At 34.2% G+C, this 26,539-nt stretch overlaps 1 protein-coding gene across 4 annotated transcripts in view; it reads right to left on the bottom strand.

The window, feature by feature from the left end:
• LRP1B (LDL receptor related protein 1B) overlaps positions 1–26,539 on the bottom strand; it is a 1,890,044-nt gene that overhangs the window by 1,177,281 nt on the left and 686,224 nt on the right. The gene's annotated exons all lie outside the window — the stretch shown is intronic.

Here is a 26,539-nt window from a genome sequence, read left to right as displayed (position 1 = left end):
CTAAACTGTGACCTCTGGGCTTATCTGGGGATTCTTAGCAGGGCTGAAAGATGATTGGTATTATTTTAGCATACTTGATTGGCATTCATTCTTACATCTAAAAGATTGGGCTTTTTACCATACAAAGAAAAATTACTATAGAGACATGTGAGAACAATTCTTGAGTATTCCAAGTGAGTTGGGTAAAATGAGAAATAGCGAGATTGTTGAATTGGCAGCAACTCTGGCTCTTTCTGCCCAATAGTTTCTGCTTCCTTGTAATTAAAAACAATCAGACTTTTAAAACTTCAATATTTATTGAAAAACACTATCTCATTAGTTTTCACTTATAAACCATAAATATACTATATATTCTACACATACTATTTTCTACTGGTACTCATAAGTAATCAAATAAATAAAACACAAAAAAATAGAGACTTAAATATCAAGTGATTTTGCATGATACTCTAATGACATATACTTTATTAGAAGTTAACACAAAATCTAGCTTGATCATTCTGGGAAGGATATTATATCTTTTTATAATTAAAAAAAGAATTTTAACGTTTATTTATTTTTGAGAGAGACAGAGAGAGAGCAGGACAGGGGGAATGGGGAGAGAGAGAGAGAGGCAGACACAGAATCTAAAGCAGGCTCAAAGCTCTGAGCTGTCAGCACAGAGCCCAGTGTGGGCTCGAATTCACAAATAGTGAGAACATGACCTGAGCTGGTCGGATACTTAACAGACTGAGTAATCCAGGTGTCCCAGGAAATTATTTCTTAATTAAAGTTTGATTACGTGAAAAGGATAGAAGCCTGTAAATATTGAAGTAAGTAAAATTGTAGAATGTGGTAAAAGGAAGTAAGAGTATCAAGGAAAGTGGCTGAACTTGGGCAGTCATTTTATCAGTCTGTGCAAGCCCCTTTGGTCTTTCACTTTTGCTTCTTTCTTCTTTATTTGCTTCATTATTCTCTCTTTGCAAATTATGTTTTTCTGTGTAGAAGTGCATTGGCTATAACCCTGCATAAAATTCACATATCTAAGAGAGTCAATGTGCAAAGTACACAAAAAGGAAAAAGAAAAAAAAAAGCTATCTAGGCAGCATTTACCACAGGTTTCTGAAAATAAATACACTAGAACTTGCTAAGTACTTTAGTGAATAAAATCCAGTCTTGTCTCTATTTCTGTAGTAGATGCTCAAGTTTTAACTAACGTTCAAGATCTCTTGTAAAACCAAGACATTATTTACTATCAAGAATTCAAATAGGGGGCGCCTGGGTGGCTCAGTCGGTTGAGCATCCGACTTCAGCTCAGGTCATGATCTCACAGTCCGTGAGTTCGAGCCCCGCATCAGGCTCTGTGCTGACAGCTCGGAGCCTGGAGCCTGCTTCAGATTCTGTGTGTCCCTCTCTCTCTGACGCTCCCCTGTTCATGCTCTGTCTCTCTCTGTCTCAAAAATAAATAAACATTAAAAAAAAAATTTTTTTTAATAAAAAAAAATAAAAAAAAAAGAATTGAAATAGGAATAGGTCCAATTTGGTGGTATAGAAATGTACCTGACCCCCAAAGAGATACAAAATATACACCTAATATAAAGTAATTCCTCCTGAAGAAGAACTGAGGACTGACTGAACAGCCTTTGCACAACAAATGATAGAAGGACTGCTTAGAGAATGGTAGGAGAGAAAGAAACAAAGTAACAATAAGAACCCCATTTCTGGTGTGATGACTGTAAGTATGAAGGGTTATCACTGAAGGTATACCCCCTTGGCCTGTGCCCACTCCATTGCTAGTCATCCCATGAAGGCAGCCCCAATGCAGCATTCCATGGAACAACCGTGGCCCATGCCTGTTCTACCTCTAATCATCTAGCCAGGGCAATCCCAGCACAGTTATGCCTTGGGATTGTCCCAGCCCATGCCCAATACAGCTCTGCTGGCCTGTCAAAGCACCCAGACAGACACAGAATATATGGGATATTCCTACATAAGACATCTTCTTTAGAATTGAAGAGGAAGTTGTTCTATAAAATTCATAAAAATAAAAACAGAAAGTCAAACAAAATAAGGAGACAAGGGAATATGTTTCAAATGAAAAAACAACTGGAAAAAAAACCAATAAAGCAGAGTTAAGAATTCAAAGTAATGGTCATAAAGATGCTCACCAAACTCAGGAGAAAAATGAAGGATTATTTTGAGAAATTAAACAAAGTGTCAAAAATATAAGAAACAACAGAGATAAATAACAAAAATATGCTCCAGGGAAATCATTAGATTAGATGATAAAGAAGAATGTATCAGTTATCTGGAAGACAGAGTAGTGGAAATCACCCAATCAGAATAGTAAAAAGAAAAAAAAAAATGGATAAGGAAGATACCTGAATAAGGGACCTCTGAGACAACATCATGCATACTAAAATTTGTATTGTAGAGACCTAGAAAGAGAAGAGAGAGATAAGGACCCACAAAACATTATTTGATGGAATAATAGTTGAAAAATTCCCTAATTTGGGGCAGGAAATAGACATCCAGATCAAGGAATCATGGAGTTCCAAACAAAATGAACCCAAAGAGATCCACACCAATGCACATCATAATTAAAATGGCAAAATATAAAGACATTTTTTTTATGTTAAAAGTAGCAAGAAAAATGCAAACAATCACATATAAAGAAAACTCCATAAGACTATCAGCTGATTTTTTTAGCAGAAACTTCGCAGGCAATTAGTAGAGGCAAGATATATTTAAAGTGCTGAAAGGATAAAATCTTACAATGCGAATTAACTCTACCTGGCAAGATTATCATTTAGAATTGAAATAAAGATAAAGGTTTCTCAGAAAATTAAAAAAAAAAAAAACTAAAAAGTTCTTCACCATTAAACTGTCTTTAAAACAAAGGTTAAAGAGTATTAAGTGGAAATGTATTAACTAGAAATAAAATATATGAAAGAAAAAATATCTCATTGGTAAAGGTGATTATACAGTAAAGGCACTGGATAAGTCACTTAAAAAGTTAATATAAAGGCTAAAAAATCAAGATAGTAAAATTAAGCATAACTACAATAAAATAATATACAAAAATAAAAAGGTATAGAATATGACATCTAAACATCAAATACGGAGGCAGGCAGAGTAAAATGGTAATGCTTTTAGAATGCATCTGATCTTAAGCAACAAGTGGTTTACAATAGACTAGATTATAATATATCTAAATCAATATATATGAACATCATGGTAACCACAAACTAAAAACCTTCAATAGACACACACAAATAAAGAGAAAGTAATATCAATGTAACACTAAAGAAAAACATCAAACTACAAGGGAAGTGAGCAATAGGTGAGAAAGGAACTGCTACAAAAAACCACCAGAAAGCAAGAAAATGGCAGTAAGTACATACCTATCAATAATTACTTTAAATGTAAATGAGTAATGCTTCAATCATTAAGAAGAAAGAGAGGGCCTCAAATAAATAAAACGAGAAATTAAAAAAATTATAACTGACACTAGAGAAATACAAAGGATCATACGAGATTACTACAAACTGCTATACACCAAAAAATCGGAAAACCTAGAGGAAATGGATAGATTCCAAGAAACATTCAATTTTTCTAGACAGAATCACAAATAGAAAATCTGGACACACTGATTACAAAAAAATCATTAATTTTGAAACTACATAAAAAACAAAAGTCTAGGACAAGATGGCTTTGCAAGTGAATTCTACCAAACATTTAATACATAGTCTTCTCAAATTATGTTTTAAAAATTGAAGAGAAAGTAACACTTCCAGCTCATTTTACAAAGCCAGCATTACTCAGATATCAAAACCAGACAGACCACACACACACACACACACACACACACACACACACACACACACACACAAAATTACAGACCAATATTCCTGATCAACAAAAGTGCAAAAATCCTCAACAAAATGTTAGCAAATTGAATCCAAAAATACATTAAAGGAGCATACAGCACAATTTTAAGTGGGATTTATTCTAGGGAATGAAAGGATGGCTCAACATCTGTAAATCAATCATTGTAATATACACATTGATACACCAATGGATAAAAATTATTTGGTCATCTAAAAAGGTGAAAGAAAAAACATTTAACAAAATTCAACCTTCATTTACGATAAAAATGCTCAACCAAGTGGACATAGAAGGAATGTGTCTCAATATAAATAGGTCATATATGACAAAACCATAGCTAACATTCTAATCAATAGTGAAAACCTGAAAGCTTTTCTTCAAAGATCAGGAATAAGACAAGGATGCCCATTCTCACCACTTTTATTTACTAACGTCCTAGCAACAACAATTTAAAAAAAATACATAAATTGGAAAGAGAGAAATAAAACTATCACTATTTGCAGATGACCTAATACTTTATGTAAAAGTCCCTAAGGATTCCAGGAAGAAACTATTCAAATTAACTAATAAATTCAGTAAAGTAGTAGGATATAAAATTAAAATACAGAAATTGGTTGAGGCTCTTTACACTAACAATGAACCATCAGAAAGAAAAATTAAGAAAACAATTCCATTAAAAATTGTATCAAAGAGAATAAAATAACTAAATATAAATTTAACCAACCAAAATCCTGTACACTGAAACTATAAGACACTGACAAAAGGAATTGAAGATAACACAAAAAAATGGAGAGATGCACTGTGTTCATGGACTGAAAGAATTAATATTTTAAATTGCCCATACTACTTAATGTAATCTACATATTCAATATAATCCCTACCAAAATACTAATGGCATTTTTCATAGATTCAGAGCAAAGCTTAATAAAATTGGCAATGTACCACAAAGACCCTGAATAGCCAAAGCAATCTTGAGAAAGAATGAAGGTAAAAATATCACACTCCCTAATTTCAGACTATAGTACAAAGCTATAGTAATCAAAACTGTACAGTGCTGGCATGAAAAAAGACACATATACCAATAGAATATAATAAAGAGCCCAGAAATAAGCCCAAACATATATGGCCAATTAATTTCTGACAAAGGAGACAAGAATATAAAATGAGGGAAACACAGGCTTTTCAATAAATGGTGTTGTGGATACTAAACTGCTACATGCATGAGAATGAAACTGGACCACTGTCTTATACCATATATAGAAATGAATTCAAATGGATTAAAGATTTGAATGTAAGGCCTGAAAACTAGAAGAAAATTCCTAGAATAAAACAGGAAATATGCTCCTTCATATTGGTCTTAGCAATAGTTTTTAAAACTTGTTTCCACAGGCAAAGGCAACAAAACCTAAAAGAAACAAATGGGATTATATTAAACCAGAAAGCTTTTGCATAGTGAAGAAAATAATCAATAAAACAAAAAGGCAATTTATTGAATAGGAGAAGATATTTTCACATTATACATCTGATAAGGGGTTAATATCCAGAATATGTAAAGAACTTACACAACTTAATATTTTGAAAAATAAAACAATAAAAAAAAATAGGCAAAACACTTGAATAGACAATCTTCAGAGAAGACATACAAACGGCCAACATTCACATAAAGCATGTTCAATGTCATTTATCATCATGGAAATGCAAATCTAAACCATGAGCTATCACCTCACACTAGTCAGACTATTATCAAAAATTAAAAAATAACCAATGTTAGCAAGGATGTGGAGAAAAGGGAATCACAGTACACTATTGGTAGCAGTATAAATTTGTACAACACTAGAAAAAAACAGAATGGAGTTTCCTTGAAAAATTAAAAATAGAATTACCATATTATCCAGCAATTTCTTTTCAAAAAGTTTTTAATGTTTATTTTTGACAGAGAGAGAGAGAGAGAGAGAGAGAGACCGAGCGAGCATGAGTAGGTGAGGGGCAGAGAGAGAAAGAGAGACACAGAATCTGAAGCAGGCTCCAGACTCTGAGTTTTCAGCACAGAGCCCCACACAGGGCTCAAACTCATGGACAGCAAGATCATGAGTTGGATGCTCAACTGACTGAGACACCCAGGAGCCCCATCCAGCAATTTCATTTCTATATATGTATCCAAAGAAAACAAAAGCATTAATTTTAATTAATATATGCTCCCTTATGTTCATAGCAGAATTATTCTAAATAGGAAGGATATAGATATAACCTAAGGGTCCACTGATAAATGAATGGATAAAGAACATGTGATATGTATAAGAAAACAGAATATTACACGATGGAAAATTACCCATAAAAGAGAATTAAATCTTTCCATTTGTGACAACATGGATGGACCTAGAAGGCATCATACTAAGTGAAATATATCAGACAATGATAGGCAAATACTGAATGGTTTTACATATATGTTAAATCTAAACATTAAAAAAAAATGAACAAATAAAACAGAAACAGACTCATAGACTCATGAAACAAAGTGTTAGTCACCAGAGGGGGAGTGGTTGAATGCTCAGGTGAAACAGGTGAAGGTAATTAAGAGGTACAAACTTCCAGGTACAAAATAAGTTATGGGGTTCTAAAGTACATCATAAGAAATATACTTACTAACATTGTAACAACTTTGTATGTTGACAGATACACTTATGGGAATCTTTTCAAAATGTATAAAAACATAAAATAAATATGACGGACACATGAAACTAATAGAATATTATGTGTCAATTATACTTAAAAATAATTAAAATAATCCAAAATAAAATGAGACATCTAATTTTATAACAATTAATGGGCTGTAACAAATTTAAAGTAATTAATTATCAAATGCCAGCCAGAACCAATAAGGATATTACTCTATATTTGACTGAATCTTATAAAATGACTGATATATACATGTCAATATAAATTAAACAATCTGAAATTATGTACAAATTTCAATCATTCAAATACTTAGTATTTAGTAATACTTAGTATTACTTTTCCTAATCCATGAATCTGGAACGTTCCATTTATTTAAGTCTTTAGTTTCTTTCAATGATGAGTAATTTTCAGTGTACAAGTCTTTCACATTTTTCATTAATTGTATTCAACACCTTATTTTTAAATTGTATTTATTAACTTGTTTTCTTAACTTTATTTGTAATATATTCTCTGCCATTATATAGAGAAACAATTGATTTTTGTAAACTGATCTTGAGCCCTACTTGCTGAACTCACCTACAATTTCTAAAAAGATTTTGGTGGTTTCCTTAGTTTTGTTTTTTTTTTTTTTTTTTTCCTTTATAAGTCATGTCATATGCAAACAGAGACAGTTTTCCTTCTTCTTTCAGATCTGGAAGGCATTCATTTATTTATTATTATTTTTGAAACACTTGTTTATTTATGTATTTTTTCCCTAGTTGACCTTGCTAGAAACTCCAGTATAGTGTTAAATATGAGTGGTAGGAGAAGACATTTTTCTCTTTCTCCTGATTTTAGTATAAAATAACTCAGTCGCTATTATGTCTGTTTTTAGCTCTAAGTCTTTCTGTAATTGTCCTTTATCAAATTGATAATGTTCTCTTCTACTCCTTATTTATTTAATTAAGAAATATTCAATATTGTCAAGTGTTTTTTTTTTCTGCATCTATGGTGATGATCATTTTCTTCTCTTCATTCTATTAATATCAACATAAATTGATTTTCAAATGTTACACCAACTTTGTATTCCTATGATAAATCTCACTTGGTTATGGCACATAATCATTTTTATATGTTGGTAGATCTAATTTGCTAATATTTTAAGGATTTTTGCATTTATATTTATAAGCAATACTGGCCTATATCATTCTCTTCTTATAACATCTTTATGTGATTTTGGAAGTAGAATAACACTGCCCTAATGGAATGAATTGGAAAGTGTTCTCTCCTTTGATGGTTTTTGAAATAGTTTGTCATGGATTTACATTAAGTCTTCTTTAAATGTGTAGTAGAATTTACAAGTGAAGTCATTGATCCCAGGCTTTTCTTTGGGGACATTTAAAAAATTTTTTTTAACATTTATTTATTGTTGAGAGACATAGAGAGACAGAGTGTGAGTAGGGAAGCAGCAGAGAGAGAGAGAGGGAGACACAGAATCTGAAGCAAGTTCCAGGCCCTGGGCTGTCAGCACAGGGCTTGATGTGGGGCTCGAACTCACAAACCATGAGATCATGACCTGAGCTGAAGTCAGACACTTAACTGACTGAGCCACCGAGCTGCCCTTCTTTGGGGACATTTAAAGCAGTAATTCAATATATTTAGTTTTATACGTCTATTCATATGTTCTATTTCTTCTTGCATTTTGGTAATTTGTATCTTTCTAGGAATTTATCCATTTCATCTAAGTTAGAAAATTGCTTGACATACAGATGTTCACAGTATTGCCTTATCTTTTTATTCATGTAATATGAGTGGTGCTGTGTTTCCTATTTCTTCTATGATTTTAATAATTCGAGTATTTTTTGTTTTAAATTGTTTTTGATTCAATTTGTTTCAAACAACCAACTTTTAGCTTCATTCATGTGCTCTATTGATTTTCTACTGTCCTATTTCATTAATTCCCTCTCTAGTCTGTATAATTTCCTTCTTTCTACTAGCTTTATGTTTAGTTTTCTATTCTTTTCCAGTGTCTACTGTCAGTTTTTGTTGAGTATAGAATTGCCAGTTAATTTTTAATTTCCAAAATTTTGAATAGGATATTCTACTGCTTTCTGGCCTCTACTGTTTCTGATAAGCCAGCTATTATTTTGTTGGGGTTCTCTTTTATGTGATGAGAGGCTTTCCTCTTACTGCTTTCAATATTTTCTCTTTATATGTGGCTTTCACTATTTTGAGTATTATGTGTCTGGGTGTGAATTGCTTTGTATGTACTTCTACTTGAAACATATCATCAAAAAAAAAAAAAAAGAAACATATCATCAAGATTGCTAATTTCTTCATCTTTTAGCTCAAATCTATACTTGAGCCCCTCTAGTGAATTTCACATTTTGGTTTTTGTACTTTTCAATTTAGATTTTCTACTTGGTTCTTTTTAATAATTCAATTTCTTTATTTATATCCTCTATTTGATGAGGCATTGTTATCATATCTTTTAATTTTTTAAGCATTGTTTATGTCTTTAAGCATATTTATAGTTTTCTTGAATTCTATGTCTTTAAGTAAACCTCTAGACTCCTTCAAAGTTTTATTGCTGTGTGTGTGTGTGTGTGTGTGTGACATTCTTCTGTTTCTTTGCATAAAACACAAATACTTTTGGCTGAAAAGTGAGCATTTTACATATTGTAATAATTCTGCATATTAATCCCCACTGGTGGCTGTCATTATTGTTTGCTGCTGCATTTGTCTGTTTTATGATTTGGCTGAATTAATTCTGCAAAGTCTGTCTCTCCACTGTGAAACCTTAGTTGATCTTGTTCAGGTTTTCCCCCTTTATTCATTTATTTATTTTTTACTTTTAGCATTGCTACCTAGGGGTTACTCCTAGGTCAGGACAAGATACTTCTTGGTCAAAGGTTGTGCTTCATCCCCCCCTGGCAGTAAGATTTTCACACTTTATCATTGGATATGTGTATTAGCTTAGAGCTGCTATCACAGGTCACAGTGTTTTTTCCCCCCACATTCAGCCAAGGACTAGTAGCTTGGGAGTTCCTTCTCAGATTTCTCCTGAGAGTGTGCAGTGTAGGGCATGCAGTCTTAGAGACTGCCAAACTGACTATGATTTTATTTTTATGGCTGACTTCCATGGGGTTGCCCCTGGGTCACAGTAGTTTATCGTTCAGTTAGTATTTGACCAGAGGTTGTTTCAGCCTCTTGCGGCAGTGACACACCCACCCTGTATTCATGGTTCTATGTGTGTTTTGGGGAAAGCTTTCAAGTCCTGCTTTGACTGGAGTTTAATTCATGTGTGCTGCCTAATGTATATGCACAACCTTCCCAATCTCCAAAGCTGACTGTTACACACAGGAAGGCTTTTATGCTATCTCTTTACCTGGCTCTCTTAAACTTTTGGCTGCTCTCCTGTTTTTCTAGGAGCTATATACTTCCTCTTAATTGCTATCAAGTCTCCCTTTTTGTTTTTGTTTCTTTTTTTTGCCCCTGATAAGGACTTTTAAGATTCATTTCTTAGTAACTTTCAAATATGCAATACAATATTATTAACTACAGTCACCATACTCTATATTACCTCCACATAACTTATTTGATCAACCCCTTTGGCCACATCATTTATTCCTCAAACCTTCCCACCACCACTTCTGACAACTGCCAATCCGTTCCCTATATCTATGACATTCTTTTGTTTTTTTTAAATTCCACATTTAAGTTGCATCATATTGTATCCGTCTTTCTTTATTTCACTTAGCATAATGACCTCAAGGTCTACCCATGTTGTTGCAAATGGCAATATTTCATTTTTTATGCCAAATATATACAGACACACATACCCTACATCTTTAGTCATGCATCCATTAATGGACACTTAGGTTGTTTCTATATCTTGGCTACTATCATCCATTGTTCTTGACAAAATCCTTAGGCATGGGATTCTCCTCACTCTGTTCCAAAAAATGTCAGTCCCCTTCCGTGGAGCTACAGACCTACTCATCCTATGACCTTTCCCCTTGGCCAGACTGCTACACCCACCAAAATCATGGCACTGGTGGTAGGGGTGGGAGCCTTCCTTTTCACTGACACCCTTCCCTGTGAGTGAGCACAAGGGACAGGATAGTTGGCATACCACTATCCTGGCCTAGCCCTCTTGGTTTGATATTCCCATCCCATGAATAAGCTGGGGCAGGGAGATAAGGCCTTCAATACACTTGGCATGATATACCTGGCATATAGTTTCTATGCTGTGAGTGAGGGGTGGGTAGAGGAAAAAAGAACTAGTCCTGGCCATATCTGCCTCTAACAGAGCTGCTGAAACATGCTGTGTGGGATGAGACACTGGCAGCCTGCCCCTCCTGGGTAAAGCTGTGGCCCTGGACTAGGAAAAGGGAGGAGAAGGAGACCCCATCTTCTTGACTGCACATGTTTGGAGTACAGCTTCCCTTAACATGGAGCTAAAGGAGTGGGAAGGATGGCATTAAGAAAGTGGGTCATGTTTAAAAATGTCATAGCTTCATGCTGTTCTTTAGGGAGAATTAGATTTTCTTGAATGAATATTTTTTTCATTTGCTTAACACTGTTAAGACAACTTCCAAAGACTTTCAATTACTGGATTAAAACCTTTTTTTTTTCCATCTATTAAAATCCTATTGTCTTGAGGAGAGGGTCTGCCTAGTTACTTCAGAAGTCCTTCCTTCCCTAAGTGTATTTTTTTAATCTACTAAACTTTTATTATTTTACTTGAATTGTGAAACTACTTTGACAATTAGTAGTACAAATATTTACTGAATGGGATAAGTTTATGATTAGATTTTGCTGATAAATGTTTTAGCTTTTTAAGGAACATTTTGGGCTAATAGAAAAAAAAAAGTAGACCACATCTACTGGCAGGATTTCATATTGAATAATTTACATTAGTAACTAATGCTACACACATAGTTCTTATCAGAACATGGCATCTGTCTCTTCAGACAATGAAAAGCACCTTTTGGATGAGGATAATATATTGTGCTGCATCACTGGGTTTCTCATCTTGGCACCTCTGTAAATCTAATTATGAGATATATGCAGCAGTTACTAACTCCCATTAATGGAAATGGATGCATCAATGACCCCCATTTTACTGAGCCTAAATAAACTAATACTCTATCTCTAAAGCACACCCACGCTATTTAAACCTTTCTCCCCTGGCTAAGCATAAGAACAGTAAATTATAATAAATCAAAGTTCACTGACGTATATATATGACAATAGAAGCAAATTATTAATGTATGAATATTCTCATTCTTTCTTTACTCCTGTAACTCTTTCTGCTAAAGAAGGCCTGTGATGCATTTCTCTCAGGGAGTTTTATATTTTAGAATCCAGAAGAATGGTTGGACTTGTGGTCAAAGGACCGGTGGCTAGGGGGAGGGGAAGGAGTTTTCAGTAGTATTTTGAAGGGGTTAGTGAGGGACTGACTGGCTGTTTGAACTGGAGAAAGGGAATGAAGAGAAAAGAGAGTAGAAATTTAAAGTGTTTCTATGGCTTAAAAATCTCTCATGGTATACAAGAACTATATGTAAAGAACTTTTATTATTTTGAAATTGTATTTATTTGACCATAATTTTATTCTTATTCTAAATCATTTTAGTCATTGCTTTCAACATATTTCCAAATATAACAATTTAATGTAAATTGTTAATAATATGAGTTTAATTTAAAAAAATACATTCTAAGGAAACACCTTACAGCTATAATACTTTTCAGGCTACACTGGTGATGAGAATTGTCATGAAAAACAAAAGCAGCATTGTTTTGTTAACATCTTAATTCGAAGTGTGTTATTTTACAGTCACAGTGTATTCAAGCCAAAGTGGGGGAGGGAATGTACCTCATGCCAAGCACAATCAAAATCCTGAACAATCCTTTTATCAATTTTTACATACAAACTACACAGATAGTTGACTATTTAGAATATACACTAAGTGTACTTAATAATTTTACATTTAAAATGCAAGTAATTATTTACATATTAGGGAGTATTCTCTGACTTTTATACATCATGCATAAAATTCTCACCATAGGGATTCTGGGCAGCAGGGGGGCATTGATCATATAACATTTGGAAGTGAAGCTCTAAATTAAACCATTTCCCACAGCATGTAGAAATTTCCAAATTAACATCTAAATGTAGATTTTTTAATCTGGAGCTAGGCAACTTTCTTCTGTGTATATGGTGCATATCGTGAAGGGTTTAAATTAAGATAGTTGATTTTTAGGTCAACCCTAGAGTCCCTTCATCTAGGTTTCCAGAGTATTTTTTGGACATATGTTTAACTATAGTGGATTTGTATGTGTCTCTGTATGGTGTGCATATGTGTTGGAACAAAGCAACCACCTGGTATATGCTAAAGGAATAAATGAATGAATGAACTAATGAATGAATGAATGAATATCTGAATAATTCTAACTAGATTGTGTCCTATTTACCTACATATCCGGGGTTAGTACACATTCATTAATTCATTTTTAATTATACAAATGCCTGCCACTTGTGAGAATGCCTTTCATACCTTCTGTTTCCTTCATTTTTCGGTGGACATTTCTAGAGGATAGCTATGGATTAGGGAAAATTAGCTGGAAGGGGAGTAGATGAAGTCTTATGTATAGGACAGGTTCAACATTTAGTACAGAACAATAATTTGGGGTTCAACCAGGGGTACAGAAAACTCAGAGATAAGAGACAAGATCTACTCTGGGCTGAGAACCAGAAGAAGCAGCCAGATCACCATGAGAGGTCAGGACTGCACACAAATGATAGCCAAGAACTTAAATTCAACTGCGAAAAAGGAAGAGGCTAAAGAATAACAGGAAATAGATCTAGTCTTAGAGTACAATTAAACTTGGGAGCTAAAAGTTTAGTTACACAGACAAGCAAAGGGCCCAGTCAAAAACTTTTGTACATGTACTTCATATCTTAAAGAGAGAATATTTTAGCATGAATTATAGGATTTTAAAAAGGCCTTCTTGAAATTGTGTTAATAGCATTCAATATTCTATATTCAACTGTGTGAACAATATCGTATTTTTATAATATTTGGAACATGGAATTTAGAATTTCAACCACTTAATATAATCTTTATAAAATTCTACAAACCTGAAAAAAAACCCAACCCAAACAACAAAATAATCTAATTTTAAAATGTTATAATTTCTAATTGTTTGGCAATATTGAAAGAAAGTGGATTTCTTACAACTTCACTTTTTTTGGCTGTGAAAAATTTATTATGGGCTACATGTAGACATATAAAATTTTAAAAAGTTCATGTGTTTTAGCAAACTTTCCATATTATTATTTTTTTTCTTCATCAGTTTTCTTGTAGTGTTTACCAAAGCAACAAAAAGGAAACTTTAAACGCACTTTTTCCTGAAGTGAAAGTATTTCTCTTAAAACTCTAGCAGATAGCCTTTATGACTCCATTTTATTTTTATTTTTTTTTTTAACGTTTATTTATTTTTGAGACAGAGAGAGACAGAGCATGAACGGGGGAGGGTCAGAGAGAGAGGAAGACACAGAATCAGAAGCAGGCTCCAGGCTCTGAGCCATCAGCCCAGAGCCCGACGCAGGGCTCAAACTCACGGACCGTGAGATCGTGACCTGAGCTGAAGTCGGATGTTTAACCAACTGAGCCACCCAGGCGCCCCTATGACTCCATTTTAGAACTAGAAGCAATAAATATATTCAAAGCAAATTAATCACTTTTAAAAATAACCAATTTAAAATAATTTTATACAAGAATTACATTTAATGACGTAACATTGTAACAATTGCTCTTTATAATTATATATTTTTCTCTAATTATTCAGTAACTGAATGGCTTACTCTTAAATCAATGCCCATGTTCAATAGATCAATAAAAACATACCAAATCTGTTGCTCAAACTCAGATCACAATATAGGTAGAATTAATCAGTGCAAGGAGTTGCCAGTTAATTATGCTCTTTTTCTATGTTCAGTCTTCTATAAACAACAAATAAATAACACAAAACCAAAAAAAAAAACATAAAACAAAATAAATAATACAAAAACAAGACAAGAAATGTATGATTCAAAGGGAAAAAAAGAAAAAAACAACTTTGATATGTAACATTGAATATCAAAAATATATCTACACAGTAAGAAAGACTTAAAAATAATGGAAATCTGAGAAAATAAAGCCAACCTAAATCGCTTGCTTCAATTCAAAATGTGGCCAGAGTGCTCTAAAAATTATTCTGTAGGAGTTTCTGTTTATATTAAACAAATGAGTTAACTTAGGCTGCAGTTTTATGACAGCCTAAATAAAACTCACCAGGAGAAAAACATCAGGATATGATCTTAGATCACTGATTTCTTAGATCTTTCAACTGTCCAGTGATTTAGTCTGAACTTCCATATCTCCTTATTCAAGTTCTAGAACTACCATCTGTAAAAACTTTCAACCTATCTCATGATGATAAGGCTAACTCTTCTAGGCTTCAGTTTCCCTACACCAGAGGCCAAGATTGTATTTCCTGTTGTTTGATAGATTAAGAAGATTAATAAGAAATATTTATAGTCATCCCGGTGGGATTTCACACACTCATCCTCATAGCCTTGGAGAATAGCCATTATGGAAATAAAAGAGAGGTGATGGGGAACTCATGCTAGTCACACACTTTTCTAGCCAACAACACCTTAACAGGGACAAGAACATTTTCAATAATGGTTGTTAGCAGAGCATGTTGAAAATTAGACCCATCACATATAATATTTGTCCCTGAAATCCCTCCTCATGACTTCAGGATCTTTGGTACCACTATACAACAGGACAAAGCTAGATTAGCGACTTGAGCATAGTCACACAGTGACAAGGCAGGCTCTCCACCCAGCCCATCTTTCCTGCTCCAAGGGCTTTACAGAAATGACTTATTCTTATTTAGAGATCTGGCTATTAAGAGAAGACTGTCATTCTTCAATACCTCATATCTCCTCATGTCTCTGGAGGTCCCCAATCTGCCAGCTTCCAAGTCCACTGACTCCCAACAGGCCACCAATTTGGAGAATGGCCACAGCCCTGCCTTGCCCTGCAGTCACTTCTGGTGAAGCATGGTCAGCAATCTGTGTGCGGCAGTGGCCCTCCTAGAAAGCAGCAACCTTGTTACCCTGTTCAAGACCTTTTACTACCTGCCCTATTTATACACTTGAACTAAACCTCCACCTGGATTAACAAGAGCATTGCATTTTCCCATTTTTTTTCATCATATATCTGCAGCAATAAAGAGAGAGCCATTTAAAGAATGCATTGTGTCTATACATCTCTTGATTTTGTGAAGATTTAGGTTTAATTTTAACAGATTGCAGCAGTGCTTCTCAAAGTGGGCTATGTTGTCAAAATTAAGGAAGAAAACACTTGATTATCACAACTAAGGAAGATGGGATCCTACAGGGATATTGTTAAATACTGCATTATGCATTGCATAATGTTTTAACACCCCCCCCACACACATACACCACACACACGAGAAAAATGTATCTGGCCAACGATGTTAGTATGAGGCTGCAAAACCTGAATTATGAAAACACCTGCTTGTCATTACTGGCTTTCCACCTGATCGCTATCAAATCTCAGGTAACTTCAAAGTACATTCAAACCTCAAATAACAGGAGACCAACTAATCAGGGTCTTAGCTTTACTAAAAATATTTCTCTGCTTTATATTAAAAAAAAAAACACAAGATGAGTAAGTTTTAAAAGAGCTCACTTCAGCAATTTTCATTTAAATAGTAGTCCAATGCCTAATCAGTCCTAGCCTTTACACAGTATACGTCTGCAATCTTCTATAATGGGAACTGATGCATAGAATAATTAACCTGAGACACTTGAAGAGAATCAGTTAACAAGGGGAGAGTCACTTTTAGCAGTGCAGTCTAATTATGAAAACAGGGACATTGAACATTACAGCCTAGAAAGATTTTCAATAAAGCAAGTTGAAACAAAAGTGACTTTTTTTAGTTAACTGTGTTAACCAGAGAAATCAATTTGTCAGAGCATCCAATTCCTGTTAAGCAAGGTTTTCAATTAGTTTCTATGACATTTAATCCATAAATTTTATCTCAGCATAAGTAAAAATGATAGTGTGAAAAGAGCTCTTAAAGCATCATCCAGGAGCAATTATCCTACCATTGCAGGTACATAGGAGTCTGTCCAAATTTTGAAAATCTTTGGTGAAAGACATTGCAAATCCTCTGTTAGGTTACTGCTTCTAATAAGAACTTCCACTGAAAGAATGAAAATGCTTTTCCTTTCTTATTTTCAAATTGTACACTTTATAAAACTGAGAACGAAAAACTACAATGCTGTACAATATGATGCTTTATATAAAATTCTATGTGGAAAAGTACATATTTCATATATATGCGAAATAGCTATCAAAATACACTTACAAGAGACTAAAATTAAGGTTTTTCATATATCTTACTTTTTTTGAAAGATTTATTTTTATACCACAATAGATAAAGAATGAAAACCTGTGATCAGAACAATGGGAAAATACACTACTGTTTCTGAAAGTTCTGTATGTTTAATCTTCACACATTAGGAAGTTTTAATCTCTGTATTTTTATAGGAACTTATAGGCTTTTTAAGCAGGTCTGGATTTTGAAAGCTACCTAATTTACTAAACAAGTCTGCTAAACTTTCCTTAGAGTAATATGCTTACTACATTATGACCTTTGTTAATGAAGATCTGTGGCTTAAATGAACTATCTCAGTTAACATTTACATGGTAATTGACAAAATTATGTGAAATCATCTTTTCCTTAATTTTAATAGCCATTATATGTTTTTGGTTAAATCAACTAATATGTTACTTGGTAAGATGTACTTTTTTTTCCTGCAGAGAGAAAGATAAATAAAAGTGTATTAAAACTAATCTGCTCTATAAAGTGCATTTTTTTTGTCATACGAAGCCCACCATTGTATAAAGCATTTATGACATTTTTCAGCCTAAAATTTCAATTAAAATGCTATGAGTATTGAAATTAGCATTTGGGAAAATGCCTGGAAATGTGAATAATTTTTGGAGTACGCAAATTTATTTTTTTATTAAAAATTTTTTTTTAATGTTTTATTTATTTTTGAGACAGAGAGAGATAGAGCATGAGCAGGGGAGTGGCAGAGAGAGAGGGGAGACACAGATTCCGAAGCAGGGTCCAGACTCTGAGCTGTCAGCACAGAGCCCGACGTGGGGTTTGAACTCACAAACTGCGAGATCATGACTTGAGCCGAAGTCAGACACTTAACCGACTGAGCCACCCAGGTACCCCCACAAATTTATTTAAATTATTTATCATGAGAGAAAAATTTCCTTGAAACTGGTGTTTGATAAAGACAACTGACTCCCTCAAATGTTACATCTTTTTTACCTGATTCCATTGGCATTTGGTTTCCCCTTCTCCCCAATCACTTCCTATATCTACCTTGTCCTTCCTATATTTTTCCCATTGTATCGGCTGGAGAAGTCCAAAAGAATGGAGATCCTTTGAACAAGATATATGAAGACAACAAGACAATTATAACAGAAGAAAGGAGTTAACTTAGATAAACAGACATGCATTGACTCTGAAATGTCACACATAAAGAATCATTTTTGGTTAAAAAAAAAAAAACATGTATTTTTTCAAGTTAAACACCGTAATAATATTTGCTATTAAGATACGGACGGAAATACATTTTTTTTTCTGGAGAGGATATGATCATTTTCCTAGTTTAAACCAATATTTCTCAAATGTATTACGGAACTTTGGGACCAAATACTTCTTTGTTGTCAGGGACGTTCTACATATTATAGGACGTTAAGTAGGATTCCTGGCCTCTATCCACTAGATGCTAATTGCATCTCTCCAAACATGACAAACAAAAGTATTTCCAGATATTGCCAAATACTGTCTGGGTGGCATAATCACCCAGTTGAGTACTGTTGATTTAAACAGCTATATCAAGATCCCAAAGAATTCATTTTTAAAAAGAGAGGGAGAGGGGAGAGGGAGAGAAAAGAGTAAGAGAGTTAGACAGGCCCAGAGGGAAAAATCTTACCACCTGCGCACTGTACCCTTTCTGTCTACTATTTTCATCAGTTCTTGACAAACACATTTAATTAGTTTTGGTAGCCAACAAGTTAATAGTTCATCAGAACACAAGTTATGGAGTCCAGCTAAGGATAAACTCCAGTTCCAGGATATGCCAGTTTTGTAACTCTTTAATTTGGGGAAATATATTTAACCCATCCAATCTTCAGTTTCCTCATTTGTAGATAGATTTTAATACTATTAGTATATAGAGTTTCTATGATTATAAATGAGTTAATGCGTATAAAGTACTTTGTAATATGGAGAATAAACTCAAAACTGTTTCTTATATACATATCATTGTTACCATCAACTTCACCACTAATGAATCAGAATCTTATTTTTAAAACTGAATGGGTTGTATTTTTTAAATAAATACATACAATTAGGGAGAATATTATAATGCTTAAGTATGTTTTCCAAGTATCACTAAGAATAATTCTTTAACTCTAACAGACTCATAACATTAATTTACATTTTTAATGTATCCATTTAAGTCAATTTTCATTTACATGAAACTGATTTTGAGTGTGAAAATGTAATTGGGCCTACTTTTCTGGAAAAATAATTTTAAAGTCTGAGTTTTTTCCAATCTTGTCATATATAATATATTTATTAACTCTAGGACTCAGCCCTCAAACTAGACATCTTTAAGCAGTGACAGTAATCGTCTAGGTTAAAAGTACTAAAGTGTTTACAAACTATTCTGAATTTCAACAAAACATGTTCCTACTAATAGTTTAAAATTGCTTTAACACACTGTTTACTTGGCCCTCACAAGCCATCCAAATGCATTTCTAAACTAAAATAATCTACATATTCTCCATCATGAACATTATACTTGCAGAGCAGATCCTGATTGTGTGCATGTTTGAAACAGTAACCCATCTGTGCATTCCTTAAACAGAATACAATCTGTAAGCTTTAAATCCAAGTAATTTTATCAATAAAGTGCTCTAAATTTATACTCTTACTGAACCAGTAGCATTTTCTTAGAAACTAAACATTGAGACACATTATTTTTACTTGGAACAGAGACAGATTATTTACATTACACACTAATCCACACTAATAACAGTAAATGTAAAGCTACCTAGGCAATTATATAGATATCAATATACAAATTAATTCAGAAAATAGATGACGAGTGCCTACTATATGTTAGTGCCTAGACACTTGTGGATACTATACGGAACAACAACAAACTGCCCTGTGGAATTCACCTATGTAATTATACCTCCTGGGTGAATTATCTATTTTATTTTCCTTCTGGAAGAGATTATAAGCTATGAAAAGTACTGGCCACAAAGAGAAGGTCTCCTTTTATATAAAATACATACTTGAGACCTTTGATTACCTCCTAGTATTTTATGTCTGATATAAAAAATATATACATGTCCATAGTTAACCTTTTCTCAAAAGAAATTTTTCATCATATTTTAGCAAAATTAATTTGGAAACAACTCAAAAAAATTCCAAAATCCAAAGTAATCTCAAGTACAACTGTTGAAGAGATGGTAGGGACAACAAGAAATGAGCTCAATTTTCCTTAGTGACTCTCTTGGATAAATTAACCAAGTTAAACTGAAGCATTTACCTTTAATTCACCTCTTTAATAAGTATTTATGAAAATTTTTCTATTGTGAATATTTTAAATCGTTGCATAGAAAAAAAAACAAAATGAATTTTTCCATAACTATGTAACTCAATACCATGATGCAAGGCTGTGCAAAGTTAAAAACAAACAAACAAAAATGATGGATTCACTTGGAGTGTGTGAGATAACGACAACATTCTTCAAACAAATTAAGGCTGGAAAGAAAGGGCAAGAACTGTAGAACACCGCTGGATACTTCTCCAAATTGGCAAGTATTCTAAGGAAAATGCCTATATTTCTAACACACATCCAGGAATGACCATCCTCCAAATTTTGGTACAAATAACATAGCACCAAGATGACTGGGTCTAAGACAGAAGATTGGTAATGCTCGATGGGAGGCATTTTTCTTCAAATGAAAATTCTTGTATTTCTTGGAGATAGAGTATATTTGCTATTGATTAGTTTATAATTGTACAAACTCATTACTACATCAACTTGATCCAGTCCCTTAGTGATTAATTGTACACTGTTTTCTCTAAACTCCATTGAAAGTGGAAGATGCATCTTCATTAGCATGGTTTTCTCAAAAAACACAGTGTCTGCTATATGGTAAACGTGAGATCTTGGAATGAGGCCAAGACGTCTCTAATCCTTCCCAGTGATGAAATTCTCCATGTGTCTGCAATGCTGTCTTTTATATTTGTCACCATTCTAGAATCTACTTGCTTGCCAACAGCTGTAACTCAGTCACCTCTGGATGATAAATCTGATCTTTTGAACATACCATTGAATACTTGCTTGTTTTCCTAGGAGGTAACTTCTTCTTCAGAAGTAACCTACTTTTCCTAACCCATTTTCTTGTATGTCCTGGATGTAACCGTCCTTACCACTTTTGTACTTCCTAGATGTTACCACTGAATAGCTACATTATTTCCCAAATGGCCTGTTTTGTATACGTCCTCATTCAAAGTTCCATATTATTCTGAGTCTGAGAGGTACAGGTAAAGAATATGGATTTGCTTTCCTCGTTTTTTTTTTTTTTTTTGGTTTGCTTGTTTGTTATTTTCTGATTTTATTCATATTAGTCAACCAATCTAGAATGCTTTTTTTCTTTTCCCTTTCCTCATATTGTTCAAAAACAAATGTCAATCACACTTCTCAACTGAAATCCCATTTGTATTAGCTCTCCATAGTAATCCAGTTTCCACGGTCACCATCATCCACACTCTAACAAGTTTTTATACAAGCCATGCAACAAATGCTTATTGAAGTACTGTGCAAGGTGCTATGTGATACATCTAATATTTGACAAATAATCTCATATAACCTTATGAAATTGCTTCCATAATTATTTAGAAACGTGTGTATTAAAAGTCCCATTGTTCTTTCTAGCATACATCTTCTCATCAAATATTTAAGATAATCTTTTTAAGTATAAGAATCATGTATTGGGGTGCCTGGGTGGCCATCATCACTATATTTGCATTCAAAACGGGACAGAAAATAACTAGTCACAAATGATCACTCGACTTTACATGGTAGAACTTTGATTACCAAGAACTTATACTGTCTCTTATTTTAGGGAAGAAACTGCCCATGTGCTAAGTAAACCTATACCTGGTCAAAAACCTTGTAAAAGATTGATCCATTTACTTGATGATGAAAAGTATCTGATGTCAACCTACTTGAATAAATATGTCAAAGGAACCATTTTTTTTAAAGGAAAAAAATACATCTCTCCCTATGATAGGATTTCTAAAGATTTTTTTTTTTCTGCTTTAACAGGTGGAGTGCACCGTGCCCAGTAGGCACAGAATTCTAGTCTTTGTTATTTGTTCAGCAGTAAGCATCTTCTCAAGAGTTCATCCTGAAGTTTCCTAGCCAGGAAAACTTGAGCCCATGCTGTAACAGAAACACTGAAGAAGATCTTATTTATAGTGACATTCATTTTTCTTTTATTTTATGAACACAGCTGGAAAGAAACTACTAAACACCTGGGGATGGGGACATGTGGGAGCAAGGGATCTGTCATCATGAAATCTAGACAGATGCACTGAATCATGGAGCAAGAATGCATTGTATATCCTTATCATCTAACTTAGCACATGCAGCCATGAATATTGTTAGATACGGGAACCATCAGTAATTATCTGAATAAGAATTGTCTTCCAGATACTCTGTTAAGTATGAGATGTATAAAGGCAATGAGGCAGCCAGGTAAATACCTAGTTTTGAAACTGGCGCCATTTAAATTTGAATGTGTGCAAATTGATAAAGATGTTCTCTTTCATGCAGAGAAGACTAAGTTTTCCCAGTGCACTGCCAAGCTGTTTTCTATACATTACCACTCATGATCACACTAGCTCACAAGGGAGGCCTTACTGTCCCATAAAATAAATAAGAAAAAATTAAGGCTAACAGTTACATTTCCACAACTCCTACATCCACTGGCTTCTGAGTTCAGCAGTGAGAAGTGGTGATAAGAAGGAGACAAAATGGATTTTTTCCCTGTTCACCTTACTCAGGATCTCTGCCATCAGCTACATCTCCTGCATGGCTCTAACTGTTCTGGGACCATTGGGATCAGTACTACAGAATCTTACCATTTTGTTTTTGTTTTTGTTTTTGTTTTCCAGGCCAGAGGTGATAGTGGTTTCCAGCTATTGTTTATCTGTAGCTTACCATATCATCTACTGCCAACTTTAAAGTTCTTCTCCCAACTACGTAAAAATGCCATGCCTTAAATTCCCTGTTTAAATTCAGGTTATTTCTGTCATTCTGTATGCATCCTGACTGATACACACTATGATCTTCATGTGATATCACATGATTTCAAATACAGAGTGAACAATTACTCATATCAATTTGTAATTGTTTATTTACAAGTCTGTTTTATCCTTGCATGTGAACATTTGGGATCAGAGACACTGTTTTATTTTTCAATCTCTAATAACGAGCACAGGGACAAATACATTATAGATGCACAGGAAATACTTCTTGAATAAAGGAAGTGATGATTGAATATAATGCTACAAAATAAGGTATGGAAAGGCAGATATGAAAAGTGCAATCTAGTTCCAGAATATCTTTCTAGAGATAAAATGCCTAGACGGAGTTTCCAAAGATAAGTGTTTTCTGATGAACAGGAACAAATAAAGATGTTTTAAACAGTGGGAACAAGATATGCCAAACCAAAAAGCCACTGAGTGTAATGGATCCAGTAAGTTTTTGTTAGCTGAAATCTAAGGTGCACAACAAGTCCAGAAGAGGAGGCTGGAGATAGAGACACTGTCTACCTTGTTAAGGAGTTTTTCATTCATATATTTCGCTTAAGAAGGGACCCACTATTAATTCTGCATCTTAGAAAGACTTGCTGACTAAACCGATCATGGATCAGAATGGGTTAGTACAGATGGCCAAAATAAGTGTTAAGGTTATTACTTTAACATTGTTGAAATGTTGTTATGAGCAGAACTCAGACAGAATCAGTTTAGATAGGCAAATGTTGATGGATTCTGGAGCTAAGCTAACAGAAAAACTTGAATTGGTGAGTATTTTTAGTAAGGTGAGGGAAAAGGAATATTCTAGTGTGATGTCAGGAGTCTGGTGTGGGTCATTATATAGACCATGACAAAATTAAACAAGATACCCAAAGGGTAGAGAAGAGTAGGTTACAGTAAAATATGATGGGTTCCGATTTGGACATAAGTTTGATATGCCTGTGGGGCATCCATGTGAAGTCTGTAGGAGACAGTCAGAAATACACACCTGGATCTCAGGAGAGAAGAAAAAAGCAGAGGTAGGAGTCACAGGTAAGTAGGTGGTAGCTAAAGTAAATAGGATGACTCAAAGATAGGATGATTTAAATTAAGATTGGAAGGCAGAAGATGTAGACTCAGGAAAGAACAAGAGTTTGGAAGTTGCTGTGGTGAAAAGAGAGATTGGGGTGTTGAAGCAGAAATTGTAGGCAGCCACAGGGCTCAAGGCAATTCAGGAGACAGCACAGTATGATAGAGGGAGACATCAGGAATCAAAATGTTCCAGATTAGACAGATAAACATACACAGTGAATAAAAAAGTGAATTTGTGTGACGTTCTTGCTTTATTTTGCTACAAGAAACATGGCCATAAAAGAAATGAGAGAGGGGCCATTTCCTGAAATGTCTTCTTATACCCAAGGCAGGACTCAGCACTAGGTCTTGAATTTAACCTAGGTTTCTAGAAAAATAAATGAGAATAATTGTGAAAAAATATCCAAGACACTTGGTGTTTTGAAGAATTGCTGCTTCTCTTCCTCTTGCACCAATATTGGAACTCTCTGTACAGACTAGGAAAAGAACTGAGAAAATGAGCTGAGGATTTTTTAGGCCATCATCATGCAGGCAGTGACACAACATTCAAAATCAAGGTTAATAAACCCTGAAAGGTTATTGCTTTTCCCAATTCATTGTGTGTCAGCAAGACTTTTAGCTTAGTAGTACCCTTTCCAGGACAGGAGAAGAAGGGACTAATCTAAGTTGATTAAAAACAAACAAACACAACATACAAAATATAGCATCATTCTGCTATGGTTCGTGTACATAGTACATATCCAAAACAAATGTAATTTTTTAAAGGTCAACTCAGTTCCATTTTTCCCGATGATCAAAGGAGAAAATATAACTGTATTATGTGTCCCTAATTCACTTAAAAAAAAAGAAACACTAAGGCAAATCAATTTTTAGACAGTATTTGTTTCATGACACACTTAAAGAGCAGCTTCCTTTAACATTCATACACACTAAGCTGACCACTATTAGAAAATAACTTTTCTTGAATACACAAAAGTCATTTTAAATCTTTATTTATTTTAAGGCAGAGAGAGAGAGGGGGCACACACAGTGGAGGGGAGGGGGAAGGGAGGGAGAGAGAGAATCCCAAGCAGGCTCCAAGCTGTCAGCGCAGAGCCAGACATGGGGCTCAATCTCATGTAGTGTGAGATCATGACCTGAGCTGAAATCAAGAGTTATTTAATCAACTGAGCCACCCAAGTACACCCAGAAAAGAGTCATTTAAAAAAAAACTGGTCCTGGTTTCTCCTCATTCCCTTTCTTGTTTGTCATACAAAGGTTCATATATCAGTGGATATATAAGCATTTGACTTTTTCTTGCATAGTAACCTGTCGAGGGGAAATTAGCCTCAGGGCTATGTTTAGTTACCAGCGCACAACTGATGTCCAGAGCCCTAAGACAGACAAAAATTTCAGTCTAGCAGCACCCAGATTCAGAATATGAGTTCCTGGTTAATAAAGCTGAGCTAACATTTGACTCACAAAACTGGGTAAGATCATACCTCAACACCTATGTAGCTGCAAAAGCTCCCAGGCAATCTACCTCTAATCAATTTCCTCAGAGAGGAGGGTACATTAAAGAGAGTACACAAGTGTCTTTAACTCTGGCTAAAATTCATATTTATATATTTATATGTATAGATTTATATTTAAATATATATTTATATGTGAAAACATGTTTATATAATTGCCCATATCCCAAATAAATTGGAAGCTCTCAGTACAAGGCTGTGTATGGTGTAACTATGCTCCATATGTTCCTTCTATGATTTGATTAATGTTAGAGACTTAATAAATGTCTTAAAAATGTTGATACAGGTAGATGTTCCCTTAGCCTAACCCTGGAGCTGACTGCAATTTCTTCTGAACCTGATGAGGAAGAAGGGCAAGGGCCTTCACTGTCTTTCTCTACTTGAGTGCCAGGAAAACAGAATACTGTGGACGGATAGAAGGGAGAAGAAGAGAATTTGTGCAACCACAAAGATAAAAACTCTGAAAGACTAAGCTGACTCATATTGGTCTTGGACTTTTAAAGCAGAATAAAACACTAGGATACATGAATTTACTTTCAAACCTAATTCTTCTTAAATATAGCTACTAAAACTTCACATGTTGTTTTTTTTATGTTCTTCTTGCAAGTTGTTGACATCAGACTGCATTCTCTTCAGAGGGTTACGTATTTTCTTTTAAAAATATGGCTAAACTAATTATGATCCGAGGTAATCAATTTTCTATTATTGCAATCACCCATTAGAGTCTTTAGCTCTTCCCGACTATAAGCATTCTGAAAGAATAAAAGGATAATAAGAAAATACCCCCCCCCCTTTTATGTAACAGCTCATACAAAGGACCAAAGGCAAAAGCATCCCTCATACATTTTAGAAAAAGTGAAAAGACTAAAATACTTTAAGGAATAACCAATCATGTGTTTGGGATATGCACAAACAATAAG

The sequence above is a fragment of the Neofelis nebulosa genome, chromosome 2 (genome assembly GCF_028018385.1).
Source record: "Neofelis nebulosa isolate mNeoNeb1 chromosome 2, mNeoNeb1.pri, whole genome shotgun sequence".
In the NCBI taxonomy this organism is placed as follows: Eukaryota; Metazoa; Chordata; class Mammalia; order Carnivora; family Felidae; genus Neofelis; species Neofelis nebulosa.
This window is presented reverse-complemented; position numbering and strand designations above follow the sequence as displayed.